This window comes from Eublepharis macularius, chromosome 17, assembly GCF_028583425.1.
Source record: "Eublepharis macularius isolate TG4126 chromosome 17, MPM_Emac_v1.0, whole genome shotgun sequence".
In the NCBI taxonomy this organism is placed as follows: domain Eukaryota; kingdom Metazoa; phylum Chordata; class Lepidosauria; order Squamata; family Eublepharidae; genus Eublepharis; species Eublepharis macularius.
Window position 1 is genome coordinate 6,746,922 of NC_072806.1, and position 17,643 is coordinate 6,764,564.

Sequence of the window (17,643 nt, forward strand, 5' to 3'; positions counted from 1 at the left end):
GAGCTCCTTGCAAGAAGGGCAGGGTAATGCACTCAACAAAATAAGTAAATAATAGCCACCTGCAGGAGAAGAGCAAGTTTCGAGTTGGGAGCTTCTCTCAAAAGCTTATACCTTGGAGTTCTTGTTGGTCTTTAAGGGGTTACTGGATTCGAATCTTGCTCTTCTAAGTAAGTAACAGTGAAGGTTCGTCAAATCAGAATCTGGAACCAAGAGTGGCAGCTTGTTTATTAACCCGTTGGAATGACGATTTTGCAGGATATACAAATATGGAAGTCCTTGCTTAACTGTGATTTGTTCCCAGGTGTTGTTATTACAACAATAACAGGAATTCTAGCTGGGGCTGTGCAGGGAAGTGACAGGGCTTGCAGTTGTCCATATGAACTGTGATTTGAATGATCATATGAGAGTCGAATCCTGATTTCTCGAACTAACCGTTGTAACGAATAAACCAAGATTTTGCGTTAAGCCATTGATTCAGTCAGCCCACCCCACCTCACAGGGTTGTTGTGTGGATAACTTGATGGGTAGGAGAGAATTTTCTGTATACCGCCCCAAATTTCTTGGAGCAAGGGTTGAGATAAGCATATTTTTATAAAGAAGAAAATCTGTAAGATGGAATATGTACTACCTATATGTTCACACTGAAAATAGGGCTATGCCTTGCTATACATAAACCAGGAAGCCCTTGATTCAAATTTCATCTCTACTACTATGTGTCCTTAGGCAGGCCATACTCCCAGCTTCACAGAGAATATATTGACCTCCTTTACATGGTTGTTGTGAAGAAAGATAATGTATGTGAAAGGCTTTTAGATACTTAAAAGCCTGCAAGTATTTTCTTTTCCATGGTGCCTTGGATGTTTGCTTTGTGCTGCTTATTATCTTTGCAAAAAAAAATAAAACACCATTCCCCCCCTCTTTTGGAAAGTAAAAACACCACAATAATAATTTCTGTTTTCAGTCTTATTTTAAAACCTAGATGTGGAGGGGGATGAAGCATTTGATATTAGAGGCTCAGATTGTAAAATAAATTTTAAAAAATACACAGGGAAGAGAAAAAAACAAAGCCCAGGCTTAGAGAAGTGCATTTGGTCAATTTGGAACGTAATGAAATATAGAAAAGACTCAATAAAAGGGCCTTTATTACTTTAAATGTTTTAAATGTGGAGTTTTTAGCCATCAGGTTAATGTTTTTGTATCATTTTTTGATTTGATTGGGAGCTCTTTTCCAGGTATCTTTGCCACTTGAGTGCTAATTGGATTTCTGTAGATAAATGGTGCTAGCTTGAAGCCCTTACCTCACTGCGTTCTTACCTCAGCGTTTATTTTATTTGTTTTTACTGTAAATGTTAATAAATCTTGGGATGTTTTAAGAGAGTGGGTGAGGCAGAGAAAGGCTCTCTGTGGGAAAAGATGGGGGGAGACGAACATTCACCCTCCCCTCAGAGCTCCAAAATGCAAGATTTCGAAGGGAGGGGACACTTCATCTCCTTTGCAGTAGCAGGTTTTGTTTTATATATTTTAAAAATGGGTACTTAGCCAAGCAGCGATCCATAACCCTTAAGATAAAAAGCGTTGATTTCTCCAGCAGTTCTCCAGACGCTGCTTGCAGGCATTCAAATTGGGTTACTATTGATAAGAAGGGTGGAGAAGAATGTGGCAGGCCCCATTTCAGAAGAAATATATGGCTTTTATTTTTTTTTAAAAAAAGGAAAATTGAAAACCTATTAGTAAAGATTGTCCAGAAGCAGTACAAAATCAGTGGCTCAGCTGGGCTGCATTCAGAGCTCATGATAAACTGTGCTTTGTTCGAACCGTGGTTGTGCAACAAACTCTGGATAGTCTGTGAGAAGCAAGTAGTAAGTCCTGGTTTGTGTCAAAACGCTGGTTTGTCTTCTTCCCGAACGATATAGCTCCCTACTTTTGTCCCTACTGGGGCAGAGGTCTTTCTCAGCCCCAGGACCTGTAAGTTAAGGACACTGCTGAAATCTGCAGCCCAGCTCTTTGACCCCAAATTCTCTGTTCCGTTTCTTGCAAGGGAAGGGTCTTTATTTTTGTGCTGTTTTTTCCTGTTTCTGCATTTCGTCGCGAAATGGATGCAACATTCAGATGTTCTTTTTTGGTCAGTTGCTTATAAACAACCTGCAATGTATAAATGGGTTAAAAATGGCATTTAAAAATATAAAATAGACATCTTAATGAGAACATCAGCCATGAAAATGGCAAAATGGAAAGCTTCCTAAAATTAATGGAGATGAAAATTGTCATGTTGGATGTCCTGGCCTGTCATCCTTTTTTAACTGGAGATAACTAGGCTGAACTCAGGACCAGCAACATGTCAAGGATGTCCCTGCTCAATGCGCCACACTCTTCTCTACAGTATAGGCGGGGCTTGTTGTGGGGAAATGGGCAGGGCCACAGTAAATCCCGCCCATGCTGGGCAGCACCTTTTACACTTCCCTGAGTCATCCACTGGAAGATCATTTTGTCCACCCAGTCTTTACCAATTTGAACCCTTCTTTTTACTCCTTGCTTCCCTTACCCCCCACGCCCCTCCCTGAGTTCAGCCACCTTTCTAAAGCCTTGTCCAAAATGAATCCTTGTGTGCAGGTAACGGAGCACTGCAAATGTGCGGCACATGTTTGGAATGTGCTGATGCTTTGCAGTGCGACTTGTGTAGGTAGAGGACTTCTCCCCCCTCCTTCCCTGAAGCAGATAATTGGTTATTAATTTTTTAGTAGGTAAAAAGTGTAATTGTAATAATGCTTGACATGTGCTGACTGCTTCAAGGTTTAAGGAAAATGAAAAAAAACCCCAACCCCTGGCAAGATTGCCTTCTGGACATGATTTCGATATGTGTTTTCCTGCAAATCGCAGCTCTGCCCTCATTTCCTATGTTTCTGACAGCGGAACCATATTTCCTCCCCTCCGGATTAAATTGAAGGCCACTCCTGCACCCAAACCGGTTTTATTTCAAGAGTGTAAAACAGAAAATGTGGACTGGTCCTTGGAGAAGCCCACCCACTCTGTAAGACTGGCCTGGGGAAATTCAGGTTCAAAGTCTGCAGTGCGCTTTAGAGCTCCCCGGGCCATGTGGAGCCATTCTCTCTAAACTATCACTATTGGCCTCAGGCCATTCACTCTTAGTCTTAACATTCCCTGAAGTCATTTTTCTAACCTATCTGAAAGGTGAACCATATATGTCAGTCTTGAAAAGATCCAGAGGAGTTAGCCATGTTAGTCTGTAGTGGCAAAATAGAAAAGAGTCCAGTAGCACCTTTAAGACTAACCAACTTTACTGTAGTATAAGCTTTTGAGAACCACAACTCTCTTCGTTGGATGCATGGAGGGTATGAAGAAACTGGTCATATATATATAGGTGGTGAGGGGAGGGGGGAGTAGATGCAATCAGTAGCTTCTGGTAATGGGATCAGTTTGCTTCTGATAATAAAATCAGTTACTTCTGATAATGAGATAACCATTCATAGTCTCTATTCAATCCAAGCCTGACTGAGTCAAATTTGCATATGAATTCCAATTTAGCAGCTTCCTGTTGGATTTTGTTTTTGAAAGGTTTCTGTTGAACTACAGTGACCTTTAAGGCCTTGATGGAATGTCCTGGTAGATTGAAGTGTTCTCACACTGGTTTCTGGATGTTACCATTTTTAATGTCAGATTTGTGTCCATTTATTCTTTTGCATAGAGGCTGACTGGTTTGTCCAATGTACAGAGCAGATGGACATTGTTGGCACGTGAGGGCATATATCACATTGGAGGATGAGCAGCTGTTCCTTTACATTAAAAAGGTAAAGGTAGTCCCCTTTGCAAGCACCGAGTCATTACTGACCCAAGGGGGGACGTCGCATCACGATGTTTTCTTAGCAGACTCTTGTTACGGGGTGGTTTGCCATTGCCTTCCCCAGTCATCTACACTTTACCCCCAGGAAACTGGGTACTCATTTTACCGAGCCAGCTACCTGAACCCGGCTTCTGCTGGGATCGAACTCAGGTTGTGAGTAGAGCTTGGGCTGCGGTACGGCAGCTTACCACTCTGCACCACGGGGCCCTTACGCCAGTCTTAAAATTGGGCTAGTTGAGACCTGAGGAAGAATGAAATGCAGTTGTGTGGGAGGAATGAATCATACTTCTAACGCAGGGGTCTCTGATGTGGCACCCATGGGTGCCATGGCACCCTCCAGGTGTTTTTTAGAGAATGGACAGAGTTTTCCTCAGCAGGGATTCTGAATGGCAACTGGAGATTTGCTTGTGCAATTTTTAAAAAAGAAATCGCATCAGCAACCGCCACCACTGCAACCCAAGAATCTTCACTGCATTGCTATGTGTGTGCAAGAGAGAGTTTTTAAATATATCCTTTGTAAAAAGGCATCCTGGTCAACAGAGCTTCTGCCTGAAATGTTGCACAGTTACTATTAGAGTGATGAATTTTGTGATTGGCTCCGCCTCCTGCAGTAGCGCCAACCACCCTGTGTCAGGATTCCAAAGGTGTCTTCAGGCTTGAAAAAGTTGGGGACTCCTGGTCTAATGCATCCAAGCAAGGCCTTGCATGCGGAAAAATAGCGCGGCAGGGAGAGACCTCTTTTTCCTGCGTGCATAAACTAGTCCTACCCTTCCTTCCAATGGAGGCTGATTAGAAGACCACACAACAGAGAACTGAATCATTCATAGAGGCAACAGGCAGCCTCCAGCTTAAATGAGGACTTTGGACCTGCTAGCACTGCTCTTGTGTTCTCTCGTTGCGTGGTAGCAGTTCTCTTGCACCCTGCAGAGGCCAGCCTCGGACCCTTTGCTGTGTGGCACTCCCGATTGTGTCTGGTCTTGATTTTGGAGCAGCTGGGAGGGTGGTTGGAAGAGGAAGCGTGTGTCTTCCTGAGTGAATCCATTTTGCTGTGCTGATAGAGTCCTCTTCGCCATCACCACCCCTCCCTGCTTCCCCCGGTAAGGTTATCATGACAGGTCTTTGGTTTTTAAAAATAGTGAACATAATGGCCATAAAAGATGCCGGATGGCCCCCTCGGGAAACTGAAAGGAGTCCATTCATTCATGGAATATTTACAGTGCGGCCGACAGCTCTACAAGCCGATATTTCATTCTACCTTGGCCTTGTCGTTAGACTTGGTTTCCACGTAGTTTCAGGAGAAAAAAGCAAGGTCTCTGTCCGCGGACACTTTGTGCCCAGGCAAAGGAGGTCGATGCCCGCAGTTTGGTGCTCTGGCTTGTAAATCCGAGTAGGGCCTCTCCCTCTCCCCCCTGCATATTTGCAAATTGCCATGGGGCACAATCAGCCGTGGGAGCTGGGCATTGTGTAGCGCCGAGGTTAACCTACACGGCGGACTTTCTAACGGATCATGCCCATTGTCCCTTGTGCTGCCTTCCAGAACCCCAAAATTGACTGCTTGGCTAGTTCGGCGATGTTTAAAGGCCCGTGCCGGCAAACTGATGACATGCTTTGTGGGTTTTTTGTTTGTTTGTTCATAATAGTGTTGGATTTTGTATCCTTTGTGTCTCGTAAAAGGCATCTGAGTACAGTCTTAAGAGATGGCCAGCACATGGTAAACAGCAAAAGGCTAATATGACCAGGGAGGAGTCTTGAAGCAAGAGTTCGCCAGCGTTTTGAAGCTGGACTCGCTTCTAAACTAAACGTTATAGGACTCAGCACCGCAGCTTGCAGTTCGTGTTGCTCAGCGAGGCGATGGGCTATGGTTTACCCCTGGATTCCCAAGCTGCTGTTGGCTGAAAGGACGCTGCATCCCTGAGAATAAATGGGAAGAAGGAGAGAATCCACGCTCTCTTCTCTTCTCACCTGGGGGAGGTGGGGCAGAGGCTGCCCTGACAGTGCCGGCATTTGTACCTCAGGATTCCTTCCAAGAGAACTGCAACCTGCTTCGGGGTTAGAGCCTGCAGTTAGAGCCCGGCCTTCATGGCTGACAATTTCTTATTTTAGCCTGAACTTTCATGGGCTTGATGTCTGCATTTATTTTATTTTATGTACCCCACCCGACGGGGACCTGAGGTGGCTTACAGAATGCCTCGATTGTAACAACAGCACTTGGGAACAAACCACAGTTAAGCTGCCAACCGTAGTTCTGGATTCTGATTTGATGAACCTGAAAATTTGAGTCTAGTGGCCCTTTTATTAGTTTTCGATTTTTATTCCGCCTTCCCCACACAGGCAGGCTCAGGGTGGATTGCACTCAATAAAAACATTTCAATATAATTTACACTTCAAAATAATTTAAAATAACAACAGCAAACAGTCCAATATAAATATTTAAAAGAATATAAGATAGCAGCACTCAACCAATAGGAGGTAATTAATCTACCGCCTACTATCACTTAAAAATATGAACTTCAGGGTATAAACTTTTGAGGGGCAAGCTCCCATCTTGAATCTTGGTCTTCTACTGCAAACGACTCCTCGCCTGAAACTATTATTTACTTACTTTGCTTAGTGCATTATCCTGCCCTTCATGCAAGGTGCTTAGGATGATACATATTATACTTCTCCGTTTATCCTCACATCAACCCTGTGAGGTAGGTTAGGTTGAGAAGGTGTGACTGGCCCAAGGTCACCCAGTGAGGTTCCATGGCAGAGTGGGGATTCAAACCTGGTTCTCCCAGATCTTAATCTGACACTCTTAACTACTTCACCACACTGACCCTCTTTTTCTAACCACTACATCACACTGGCATACATCCGATGAAGTGGGCTCTAGTCCACGAAACCTTCTGGAATGATGACCAGAGCCTGGGGCTGGAGGGAGACATGTGTCAACTTTTTTGTGGTTTGGTCAGCATTGTAAAGAAGGGGTAAGATTTTGAAGCTGACACCAATATTGCCATTTCCATTTCCTCCCCTGCTTTGTGAGAAATGAGCCAGAGACTTATTTTTCTCAATAACTACATTTCCAGTGCATAAAAGAAGCTAACGGATCATCTGTGACAACAACAAAGCGGAGGTCAACCACCCCTGATGGTAATAACAGTGTTGAGAATCAAAAAGAAACACAAACAGACGTATTGTCTTATCCCTAATTGTAGTCTGGGAGAAAGGGAGATCCGAGTGGGGAGGGGGGTGTCTCCGAATGCTGTCAAGTCCGCCTGCCGATTACAGGCCCTATATTTTTAGCCTCGGAATCACCGCCATGATGTCACTTCACCACCGAGCATCTCTGACAGACGCCGAGTCATTCCATTCCTTTAGGGTGATTCAGCCCAAACATCTCGGCACTTTCCTGAATTTTACAGCTCAGGTCTAGGGGTGCCTTTGACTTTCCCATCCACGCTGTTTGACGCAAAAATCCCTGTTTCGATTTCTCTGCTCCCTTCTGCACCACAGAATTAGTATTATATATCACACATATAAATATTGTATGTTATCTATCAATATTCCCTGCATTCAGTATCAAAACCACTACAATGGACACAATCCAAATTAATCTCAAAAAAAAAAAAGCAGAAGCGAAAAGTCAAAACTCAGAAGGTGGACAAAAATGTTAATTATTTTTGTACTATGTTTTGTTTCATCGCATTGAGTTTTTCTCATAAAATGTACGGTTTTCAATATCTGGGCACTGGAATCAGCATTTTATGTATACCATGTACACATAGCCTATATACTATGCAATAGGTACACACGCACGCACACACTGTGCTGTGAAAAGTGGAAAACCAAATATAAACTAATATTTTAGGAATGGAATGGGGAACATTTGCTAATCCCAGTTCATCTCAGCTCTGCGCTAAGCTTAATTTCTTCAGAGAAAACTTAAGTGGGGCCATGTATACTGTCCTTAATTTTTTTTTAAGTCTTTGCTCATCCAAATTCTATGCTACAACAAGCAGCAGTGCTTTGACCATGGTATAAGTCATGCAGATTTTCATAAACTGTTTAATTTTTTACCAGTTTTGCATAACTTATCCTGATGTTGCTAGCCAAGGGGTGTAGCAAGGAGCTTATTTTCTAATTTAAAAGCCATCTACCATAGTAGTCACCATTGATTAAAAGCAATATATATGCAATTTGTTAACTCATTATTGCCAAACCTGGAGCTTAAACCTCAAAAGCGTAGGCAGCAGATGAATTCTTGCCAGGAAGAGGCTCCATAGGTGAGTTGATGCCTCCGAGAAGATCTTGTCTCTTGTAGATGGCAGCACCGTGGCTATGCTTATCGAGAGAATTCTAGTAAACGGGCTGCAGTTACAGAAAGCGTTCGGGCAGACCTTGTTTTGGTCAGATCTCTGGGGCCCGAGGCCAGGAGTTGGGTGTTGACTCTTGCATTGTCTGTTCCCCTGGTTCCAGCCTGTCTTGCTAAGGCAGTGTTTCCCAGCCTCTGTTCCATGGAACTCTGGGGTTCCGTGAGAAATCATGGAATAAATAAATAAAAATTTTGAAATATGCTGAAAATGTCCTAACATCCCTTGACATATCACAGTTACTAGGGTTACGTAAGCTCTCTCACGCACATGTAGCTGCTGTTTACAAATCAATTTTCTTGACAATAATTTAGTGATAATTGCATCACGCTCCCTGCCATCAAATTTTTTCTGGCCTGTAAATGTTTTCATAGGTTCGGGTTCCTTGGGATTTGAAAAATTCGTTTAGGGGGTTCCTCCATGGAAAAAAGGTTGGGGAACGCTGTAAGGATAAAGATAATAGTTCTCTATGACTATGCATGAGGTTGGGAAGGGGGTACACAGGGTGGAGCTGGAGGACCCCAACCTCTGCTGACACCCAACAGCACCCTCGTCCTTGAATCACCCTGGTCCCCCCCCCAATTCCCTGCAGGAATTAGGCCAACCCCTCCCAATAAGGACAGATGTACCAGTTTTAATAAGTGTTTCTCAGTCCCACAGAGAGAGATTAGAGTCACACTCCATCATAGCGTCTATTGGCACCCCTGATCTAAAGCTGAACTGGTTTTCTGTTGTAACGTCCCAAAGCAAAGTTTATAAGATTTTCACCACTGAGATGTCAAGGGTGTAGAATGACGCCACTGTGTGCCCAAAGAAAGTCAAGGCCAGTGGAAGCTTTTCATTATTTACCAGGATTTCTGTCTGCGTGACCTTCTCATTCTTTGCCATCTCTAGGCTAAATCCCAACAATCAGAAGGCACTTGGGTTGAGCTAGTAATAGACTAGATCTGGGCAGACCTGGGTTCAAATCTTTACTCCGCCATGCGGTTCACAGGGATCACTTCCTCTCTTTCAACCTCTCCTACCTTACAGGGTTGTTGTGAGGATAAAATGACAAGGAAAATTATGAAGAGCTGTCTGGGGGAAGGGCAGGATGAAAACAGTTGATTTTTTTCCTCTGGTTGCTCAGCTGCTGCATAATCTGACTCTAGCATACAGGAATTATGAAGTAATTTAGCTCATTTTATCAGCAGAACTTTTATCTAAAATTCATGATTGGAACGTTGATATTTTGAAATAATTTCTTCCTGGCTTGGATCAGAATAATCTATTTGGAACTGAAGTAGTTTGCTGTGCATAAACTTGTATACGCTGCTTTTAATGCTTTGAGGTGGCTTGTTTTATTCTGAACAGATTTGTTTGCAAGGTTTCTAAACCTCTTTTTTAGCATTCAGAGGGGTCAGCAAAGGCGGCCAGAAGTCATTGTGTAAGAATACAGTACCCCCCACACACACACACACTATTTAAAATGCCACCAATGTAGCTAAATTCTAGCCTGAAGAAACACAGTTTTGTCCCTTCTCCAAAATGGCCCTGCCAAATCTCTTCTAAGAGAGAGTCCCAGAGAAATGGGCACAAGGTCAGGAAAAAGTATTTATGAACTTCCTTGATTTCCAGTGGTGGAAGGAGTCGGGGGGGGGGCTCTCTAAGGCTGTCTGCTGACTCCGTTTGAACTAGCCCAGGGGCTCCTCCGTCGGAAGAGTGGCCCCTGGGCTCAGTTCACCAAGGGCTTTGATGGACATTCTCCTGCATCTTCAGCAGGCGCGTGCCTGCAAACGTGAGCATGCGTTTCTGTTTTGCTTTTTAAAGGGACATTTTCAACATCAATCTTTTATGTTCTAACCTGGACCAATAAAAACTGAAGATGGGCAGATATTTCACTTTGAAACGCGGCTACTTTGCGAAGTTGTTTCTTTCAACGAGGGCTCCCCCTCCCCCTGTATATATCAAAGTGTTTTAAGAGAGGCGTGGGTCAATAATACCCTGCTTTAGAATTCCCTAAATACATATTTGCACAATAGACCTTAAAATATATTAGCTGCTCATGTTAGCTTCTGTACAATTCTGTCAGGGATATTTTATGTCCTTTAACAAACGATACAGTTTTAAAAGGGGGCTGAAATCCCTTCTTTTTTCGTGTAAAATTGCACATAGGAAAACTTTTCCAATTGTTTTAAATAATTAAATTAAAGAGGAGGAAAAAGCCCTTGAACAAAATGTCACTGTAAAGGAAGAATCCATTTAATTGAGTCAACATAACATATTATGCAGAATGTGTTCTGCATGACTTGCTAGAAACGGAACAGCAGTGACTCGTTCAGAGATACAACAGGCAGCCTTCTGTGAGTAATTCAGCTGTGCACCTATATCAGAAGTAATTGTATGATCCAAATGTACCTGATGAAGAAATGCAGAAACGGTAAGCCTGATCCTACATATACAGATGGGAGATTCTTGAAGTAGCAAGGGTAGAAATGAGCAATGTTTCTTTTTAAGCAGCTCAGTTTGTACAAAACTCTTCACTCACAGAGAACCAGCACATCAGGGAGAAAGTGACAGTTCACTGCAAATGTGCTGATTTTCTAAATGCGGGGAGCCTCCCTGTTCTCAGTGCAATCTGAAATGCTACAGACCAGAATTCAGGGAGGGGCTTTGGCTCAGGAACAGAGCACCTGCTTTGCATATAAAAGTTTCCAGGAGCAATTCCTGATAACTCCGATTAAAGCTGCAGATGCTGGGAAAGTTCTTCCTCTGAAACTCTGGAAAGCTGATGCCACTTAATGAGATTAATGAACCAGTGGTCTAAGTCAGATCCATATATCCGGGTGCCACCTCAGTCTTTCTCTTCCTTCTGTATAATGGGTAGAACCATTCTGACTCTTGGGCATGCTCCCTTTAGTAGGGAGAGAAAGTAACAAATGAACGGGGTTGTACTTCGTTCTTCTGGATGGGGTATCTTCCTGGCTACCACTGTTTGCGGTTTAGGGATTAAAACCAGAAGAGGCTGTGCATCTTTCAGCAAATTTGATGAACTGTGGTTTTGTTTTCCCGTGGGATTTCTTTGCATTTGCTACTAGTCCTGAGATTTGAGAGGGCTCCCCAAATCTCTCAAAAGTATGCATTGTGCGGGTCAGGCCATATTGGCTACTAATCTTAGGTGATAACGTGATTTCTAAAATAGTAAAGAGTCCAGTAGCACCTTAAAGACTAACCAACTTTATTGTAGCATAAGCTTTCAAGAACCACAGCTCTCTTCGTCAGATGCAGAGATCTGTGGTTCTCGAAAGCTCATGCTACAATAAAATTGGTTAGTCTTAAAGGTGCTACTGGACTCTTTACTATTTTGCAACTACAGACTAACACGGCTAACCCCTCTGGATCTATGAATGTGGTTTCTGGCTTTGATTTGTGATGGCTTGTTCGCTTTTGCAAATCACTGCTTGACTTTGCAGTCCTGAAGCCATGAGTGTGCATGTATGAACCAGCCCTATTTTTTATTGATCTGCCTGTTGTTACCCTCCAAGGATCTCCCGCAGCGTATGTGCTCCCCCTCTCCCACTTCACCCGTTTTATGTCTGCAAAAGCCCGGTGAGGCTCATCCGGCTGAGAGGGAGTGACTGGCCTAAAGTCACACAGTGAGCTTCATGGATGAGTAAGGATTTGAACTCAGGCTTCCCAAACTCAGTTCCAACACTAATCGATACACCACCCTGGTTCTTGTCCCCAGTTCCAAGGACGTCACATAAGAATTGCCTTGCCGGATCAGAATAAAGATCCATCCAAACCAGTATTCTGGTGCCTTTGGACACATTCAAACAGGGATTGGCGGCAAGAACGCTCCTTTGTTGTTTCTCCTGCGTGTCTGGTATTTAGAAGGTATACTGCTTCTTTATATGGAGGCTCTATTTAGCTAGATTGGCCAGTGGTATTGAGTAAGAACCGATCGACTGATACTAGCTTCGACACAGGAGGAGAGGGGAGTAGCCATTCACTGTATCAGGGAGGGCTTCCTCACAGGTTTTTTTTTTAAAAAAAACATGCACAGTCTAACCTAATTAATGCCTTCTCTGTTCCATCACAAATATTACAGATTGCAGACGGGGGATTTTAATCATGGTTTGAAACATTTTTCTCTATTCCCACCCCCTGCCCCTTCTTCTTAACGTCCAGCCTGAAGAAAAAGAGCCCCTGGGGATGGGCGGTATATAAATTGAATAAATAAATAAATAAATAATAATAATAATAATAATAATAATAATAAAAGTCATGTTGAATCCTAACGCTTGCTCGTTCATTACCTTCTGGCTTCTTAACTGACCCTGATGGAAGGCGTCTGTTTTCCTTTTGGCTTTTTAATATTTCCTAATGGACCTACTTTGGAGGAGAGGAGTGTCGAGCAGGCAGTGTCTTCATTTTAGGGCGGGTTTTGTTTTATGGTTTTAAATTTTGGATTTTTGTGTTCACTTTATTGTAAGCCGCCTTGAGTAGACATTGGAAAGGTGGGTTATAAAATTTTAAATGGAAAAAATGTGTGTGTGTTTGTGTGAGAGAGATTTTAACTGACTGTTCTTATTCCCTGGAGCTGGCTGTGGCCTTGGCCCCAGATCAGAGAAGCTCTCCCTTGATCCTGCTGGGTGCAAGAGAGCCGGTGCCCCTTTTCTCTGTCTGCTCTTACCGGTTTCGAATTCTACCCCACCCTACTGCAGCCCTGCCAGGTTTGTGGTAGATGTTGGCGATGACTCAAGACAACTGTATTTAAAGCAGATCTGGGGATTTTGTACTACTTTGTAATAAAACGGCAAAAAGGAGAGAGACGGAATATTTTTAACCCCCTTCTCCTGTCCCTGTCATGTGTTAGCTTTAATGAGCAATTTTAAAAAATTGAAAATAAAAGAGGAAAATGAATAGGTGTTGAACCAGCCTGTGATATGTAAATGCCAACTAGTAATTACCTAAAACCACAATTTTCTTTCTGTTTCATCTTGCAAAACATTTCATTTCCACCAAGTGAAAACACTTAATTTGGGCTGCGTTTCTTCGGCGAAGGCTGTGCGACGGAGATGGTGTTTCCCCCACGGCTTTGGCTAGGGGGAGCACGAGCTCTTTCCTTGGCCTCCTGCGCTGCATCTCTGTTCGGTTCCTTCTCAAGATTGTTTTATCCCTGGGCCCTAGGACGAGTTTTACTTAAATGCTGGGGTGGGAAGGAGGATATGGACAGTTCAGCAACCTTCTTCGTGCTTCTGTGTGAGCTCTCCCCATAATTTTAAAAAATATTTTTTCGAAACACTGATTGGTAGCAATTTAACTTGGCATGTTCAGTTCCGTAGCACATCTGTTCAGAATTCTGTGTTAAACATCCCTGGATCTTTTGAAAACTAACTGCTACCGCTACCACCACCCCTTTCCTTTCTATACTTTCATCATATTTTTCTGTTGTTTCTAGTTCCGGGCCCTTTAAAATTTTGTGCTTCAAAGCAAATTTCAGTCTCAGTTGGTTCCTCCCCCTCCTCTTCTCCTATGTACAGTATATTGGTTCTAGAAATATTGTAATTGTGTATTGTGTCTCGTACTCCACAGAGTACTAGAAAATTTAATTTGGAATTTTGCCTCTTTGGAGCTGATCTCACCTTTAGTCAATAAGAGCCAGAAGGGTTCAGATGATAACCTTTCGTCAAATCCGCAGTGTTCGTAGGATAGGATAGCAAACTTTCAAACTCCACAGAATGCTTCCAATGGGAAGGAGAATATTTTCCGGCCAGCAGAAAAATTCTTTGTAACTTGAAAACTGGCTGCATTTGGCTTGGCATTTATTGATCTGGTTGAAACGATCTCAGCTGTCTTTTGCTACAATGTGAGCAAGCAGTTTTTTAACTTAAAATATTTGGGAACCACATAATCGCCGAGTATTGAGGTTCCCATTTACTGTATAGCTAAGAGTGGATGCTCTGAGGTAAGTTCCTCTATGCTCAAAATGCTGTTTGGACCGTACAGCAATGCCAGCAAAATTGTTTTGGTGGTGGTTGAAAGTGCCATCAAGTCATAGCTAACTTTACCTGTAACTATATTAATTCTTTGGGGCTTACTGCAAAACAAACAAGAGCAGAATTTCTCTCTCTTGCTCCGCCGTGGGTTTCCTGGCTGCATCTAGGGACCACTATTAAAAGACCATTAAAAATGCTTTGTCTGAGCCAGTCTACTGCCTTATGCAAACTACAGAGAAAGTATATTTTCCTTCCGAGGCTACCCTTCCAACACAATGCTGGACTAGATGAACCCTTGCTTCAATTCAACTGGGCTCTTGTATTCTTAAACTACTTCCTCGCCTTGTGATCTGGAGCCAGTCTCCACTCGCCACAGGTGAACAAGCAAAGCACCTGTTTGCAGGGCTGTATAAACCCATGGCCGGGCCCCTAGGCTTTCAGGTATTTCAGGCCCCCTCCAGCACTTCCGTCTTCAGCTGACAGCCTGACCCTGGTGTGGTAGGTACTAGACCGCATTACATAGTCCTATATCCATTTTGAGGGTCTCCTGAAGAATTTGATTCACAATTTTAAAAATATTTTTATTGCGTGATTAGAACTCTTCAGGAAAGCACACTTTGGGGGTAAACTAGTTGAATACTGCAATATTTTGATGTGCATATTATTTTTTAAAATATATAATTTATGGATAATTGTTTTAATATAAGATACCATTTGTTTCACTTCAATAAGGAAGCAGTTAATTATCTTATTAATAAAGGTTAAAAAAGAGAATCATTTAATTGTAATTTATGTGGGGTGTGCCTCAGCCAAAAAAATTGATGGGCCCCTAGTCCCTGCGAGGCCCCTAGGCTTCGGCCTAGTCAGCCTTATGAATAATACGGCCCTGCCTGTTTGCAACTCCTGCCTGGAGTAGAATTTAGGGGCCTCAAGGTTGCACTGGAAGCAAAAACCAAGAGTTATCAGCATGCCCAGGATCCTTTGTGAGATGAGGGTATGAACAGGACTCACGATAGAGAGTAGTTCGGAGGATAAGGTTGCTAGCCTCCATGTGGTGGCTGGAGATCTCCTGGAATTACAACTGATCTCCAGGTGACATATCAATTCACCTGGAGAAAATGGCTGCTTTGGAAAGGTAGACTCTATAGCATTATACCATTCTGAGGCCCCTTCCCTCCCCAAACCCCGCCCTCTCCAGGCTCCACCCCCCCAAATCTCCAGGAATTTCCCAGCCTGGACCTGGCAACCCTATTGGAGGAAGAACACGCTGAAAACCAACATGCACACGTTCATCTGCTAAAACAGAGAGGCATCAGTTTTAAGAGAGAATCGAAAGGAAAGACTTTGATTTCAGACACCACCCAGTTAATCAGTTGGCACTCATTGCCACATGATGCATTAACAGCTTTTACAAGAATGGGATGATTATACGGAGGGTAAGGCAGGGAAAGGCCATCAACCAATAAAACAACACTTGATTGATTTCACCATCTGCCTCTCACCTGACGATCCTTCAAGTTTTGCATCTTACCCAAACTTCTTTATAGGCTTCTTTTTGCATCTTCTTTTTGCATCTTACCCAAACTTCTTTTTGGAGGTGTTTAGGGATATGCACGGCCATTTTCTGTTACTGAGTGTTATAACAAGGGTAGATTTAATATTATTTTCATTCCCTTATCAAAAGGATCTTAAAAATATTGAAACAGGCTCTTCCTAGACTCTCAGCTCTAGGACTTTTAGTTGGCCCTGACACATTAATCCAATTTAGAAAATAATCTTTAGTAGATACAGAGAAGTTAGCCATGTTAGTCTGTAGCTGCAAAATAGTAGAGTCCAGTAGCATCTTTAAGACTAACCAACTTTAGCATAAGCTTTCGAGAACCACAGCTCTCTTCGTCAGATGCAAGCATGCATCTGACAAAGAGAGCTGTGGTTCTCAAAAGCTTATGCTATAATAAAGTTGAAGAGTCTTAAAGGTGCTACTGGACTTTTCACTAATCTCTAGTAGATCTGCTAAGAATCGTATTCAGGTCGGTTCAACAGGGCTTACTTCCAAATAGTTTTAGAATTGCACTGTAAATTATTAGTTGATCAGGCTACCCAGTCAGTGCCCAGTTGTTTCAGCATAGGGCAAACTTCACGTTATCTGAGCTGCTCCATCTGCTGCATTGGTCCTTAGCAAAATCCCAAAGAGAAAGCCATGAACTTCCTTTCATGAAAACCAACCGAAGTAGCAAAGAACAGCGGGCCAGCTTTTGATTTCTCCAGAATTCTTCATCATACTGAGTGTTGTTAATTAATAGTAATAATAAGGACAGAATAGTAAAGAGTCCAGTAGCACCTTTAAGACTAACAACTTTACTGTAGCATAAACTTTCGAGAACCACAGTTCTCTTCGTCAGATGCATCTGACGAAGAGAGCTGTGGTTCTCTAAAGCTATAAAGCTGTAAAAGCAGTAAAGTTGGTTAGTCTTAAAGGTGCTACTGGACTCTTTACTATTTTGCTACTACAGACTAACACGGCTAACTCCTCTGGATCTATGAATAAGGACAGAGGAAGGGGGAAAAGATGCTTCCGGCCTGCATGTTTCTTTGAGTGGTTGTTGTTATGTTAACATTACTGGAAAGTCATTTTAGATGATGGACCCCCCAGTATGTTCTGGTGGTCTCAGTTTGGTGGTCCCTCTCCCTACTAAATTGTTATTTTGCTTTTTGTGGTGGACCTTAATAGAATTATCAAACTGTGATCTCACAGAGTTGCCATTCTGTAGGGTTTCAGCTCTTTGACCTAGTTCCCAGCAGTTAAATCTTTGTGTGTAGGGGAAAGCATCTTGCCTCTAATGCGCAGGCACATCAGTGCATGCTCATAGGTGCCAAGGCACCGTGGAGTGCAATTTCACAATCTGCAGCTGGTGAGGTTCTTTGGGAGTGGTGCCATGTATTGCAAGATATATTTCTGATGTTTTTTTCTTGAATATCGTATAATAAACATCCTCTTGCCTTTTAAATTGGTGGAAGACTTGCTGACGAGGAGTCAATGAATGAGTCAGGGCAGAGTGTGCAGTGAGTTTTAATTCTGGTGAAGGGAGGTTGCAGGAAGTGACCTTTGATACGAGGAGAGCGAGCATATTTTCACTGGACTTTATAGGCTCCAGAGAATCCATCTTAGTTGCACCTTCATACAGTGTTGCTGAAGCTCCATTTCCTCCAGATTGTGCCTCTGGGTGTTTCGATACTGGGAATTAAAAAACAGGGGAATCTTGCAACACAAAGCTAGGCAGGCCTCTGATCTAAGGCCTAGTTCTTATAGACAGCAGATGAGAAGGTAAACGAGCATGAGAGCCATACCACTTCAGGTAACAAGTGGGAACTCGCACAATTCATATGAAGCAAAAATCCCTGCATGTGGAAAACTTGGGTGTCAGGGAGAAAGGGTCTTCATCGAGTC

The 17,643-nt window shown here is 42.9% G+C and overlaps 1 protein-coding gene across 1 annotated transcript in view; it reads left to right on the top strand.

Moving 5' to 3' along the window:
* The window catches only part of PEX14 (peroxisomal biogenesis factor 14), a 140,917-nt gene that overhangs the window by 39,568 nt on the left and 83,706 nt on the right, over positions 1–17,643 (top strand). The gene's annotated exons all lie outside the window — the stretch shown is intronic.